General features: G+C 41.2%; 1 protein-coding gene across 9 annotated transcripts in view; it reads left to right on the top strand.

Annotated features, from left to right (window-relative positions):
• Window positions 1-2,601, top strand: part of LRRFIP1 (LRR binding FLII interacting protein 1) — a 249,245-nt gene that overhangs the window by 203,057 nt on the left and 43,587 nt on the right. The gene's annotated exons all lie outside the window — the stretch shown is intronic.

Genomic DNA, 2,601 nt, shown 5'->3' with positions numbered 1-2,601 from the left:
GGAAAAAAAAAAAAAAAAAAAAAAAAAAAAGGGCAAGAAGATATTGGTCAAAAAGCAAAATAAATGTAAACGCTGATTATTGAGCATGTAGCCAACCTTTGGCCTTCAATGCCATGGTATGTTGGGAGTTCAGTGGATCTTAAGAGACCTGATAATGAATCCTAGTATAGAGTTAATAAACTGTGTATGCCAGGGAAGCATCTATCAAATATCAAGAGTGTACAAGTAGTCCTTATGGAATGTCCCGATGGAATAGACAAACTTTCCTAGCAGTTGCATGGAAGAAATGCTTATAAATATTAATGCGCACACTGGATTTTGGTACAACACATAACTATTGATTTGACATTGCACATTGTGATCAGTGACACTGGCTCCACTTCTGAAAATAGCAAGCTTGCAAGATATTTTATTAGACCTTGGCACACTTGAGCTGATAATGTAATGCATGTTAGCATTGTTCATAAACTAAAACTTATGTTTCCACTCCTCTGCTCAAGGGCACAAGATGTGGAATTCCTGGCATCCCAAGTGCCCTGCAAATGTGAAAAGCCAGTTTGTGCCCTTTAAAAACAGTTTTTCTCTGACTGAATGCAAAATTGTAGATATTGCATGCCAGGAAAAGTTGCCTAGCATCTTGTAATTAGGGTCCCTTACATTTCAGAAAGGTGTCATTTTTTGTTGTTGATGTGTCCCAGCACAGCTGAACCAATTGATCAGCAGAAACCAACATCTCCAGGGTTGATGTCCTGCAGGGTCGAGTCCCTGCCACCCTTGGGACTTCTGGGGTCCAATCTTGCCTTGAGTGCTACGCCCCAGTCTTGGACATGTGTCTGAACCCCATGGCCATTCCCTTGCCTGCAGAGGATTCCTTGGCCATGTGTTCCACGCTGCGCCCTGTGCCAACCCATGTAAGCAGGAGATTCTCCCAAATTGCAGACGCACACCCTATGAATCCCCTGACAGGGTTGAGCAAAGCATCTTGAAATGTGCCCTGAATGTCCCTCAGCAGGGTTAGGGTGCAGCAGCATGAAATTTATGCCCTAGGAATCCCCCTGCAGAGAAACTGAGACATCCTCTATTACAAGGCATCACAAGCAGTAACTACATTGGTCTCACAAACATTTTGAGGCAGTTGGAGCATGACAAGGGACAGGGATGTCTGTTTACTTGCAAATTATGCAGCTATAAAAAATTTTTATTGAAGCACAAGGGCTATGTCTGTTTGCACCCATAGAGTATGTTTATAATTTGCTCATGGGTAGAAGTGTTGCTGTTCTGCCCATGTTTTTGAGGACTCAACAAGTTTGACATTCCTTATTCACTTCTGAGCTTGTTTTTGCCATAAAACATGGAATATGTATTTTAATTAAAACCTCTTTTCTAGCTGGAGTAACTTCCTTTAGAAGTTACCAAGAAGAGACCAGATCAAGATAAAATCCTGCCCTGACAGGATAAATGTATTAATGGATAGATCTGGCTTGATCTTCAGTGAGTGCAGTGACTGTTTTAAAAAATGAAAATTAACATTTGCTTTGTGAAAAAGGTTGATGGAATTAGACAATACTAATAAGACATTCCTGACTTTGATATGATTCTGCATTCTCTGTAAACTCCTAATAGTGTGTATTTTGTTTCCAACTAATCTCAAGGATTTAAGCATATCAGTGTTCTGAGTTCTGGTGGATCTTTGTTCAGTTCTGATATTAATCTAATAGAATGGGAATGCTAGAAATAGATGACATTGTATCATCACTGTTCATGTGTTAGTAATTATAAAACTTTATACATTGATGGATTCTTGGTTCTCTTTTAATTGAAAAATAAAAGACATGTACGTATCTCCTTTTGCCCCTCATACATATGGTTGCTGTTGGGACTTGTAATACAGCATGGAAAATGGTCCTCAGCATTGTTTAAATTGTTAGATGAGTCTGAATAGCTGCTGTTTATCTGAATTACTCTCATCTTCAGGTTGTGAGTTAACCAATCTCAGTTGTCAAGTTGGCAGGACATTGGGCTTTTTTTTGTAGAGCAGATTAAGGTCACACAAGGTTAGTTTGGGAGATAAACCTGGTTTGTTTTGGATGATGCAGAATTTTAACCAAAAGTGTGTGCAAGTTTAGTGTTGGTTTCAGCAGCTGCAGTATTTTTTTAAAAGCCATCATAGTGCCCTAATGTGAAAGAGCAAAGAATGCGAGTAACTCTTCCCCAAGCCTGGGATCCAGTTAAGTAAAGTACCATATTTACTTGAATTCAAGACAACCCTGTATACGAGATGAACTCCCCTTAATTAGATTCTATAAATGAAAAATTTATATATCCTGCACTGCTTGCAAGGGGACAACAGGTGGTGTAGGGAAGTCAAGCAGCTTGCCCCCTGTTTGGGTCTGCCTCCCTGCTACTTCTGCCTCCTGCCTAGTCCAGGCTACAGCATGGATGGAGCCTGCTGGTGTGGAGCAAAGGTAAGGTTGGGGAGGAAGAGGGGCAAGCAGGGGAGCAGAAAGTGCATTGGTGGGGAGCTGGAAAAGAGGCGCAGGGGTAAGCAGCAGCTGTAGCTGAGGCCCTGACCCCAGGTAGCCTAAACCACAGCAGCTGCTT

The sequence above is a fragment of the Gavialis gangeticus genome, unplaced genomic scaffold, assembly GCF_001723915.1.
Source record: "Gavialis gangeticus isolate Ggan-Ray unplaced genomic scaffold, GavGan_comp1, whole genome shotgun sequence".
In the NCBI taxonomy this organism is placed as follows: Eukaryota; Metazoa; Chordata; order Crocodylia; family Gavialidae; genus Gavialis; species Gavialis gangeticus.
This window is presented reverse-complemented; position numbering and strand designations above follow the sequence as displayed.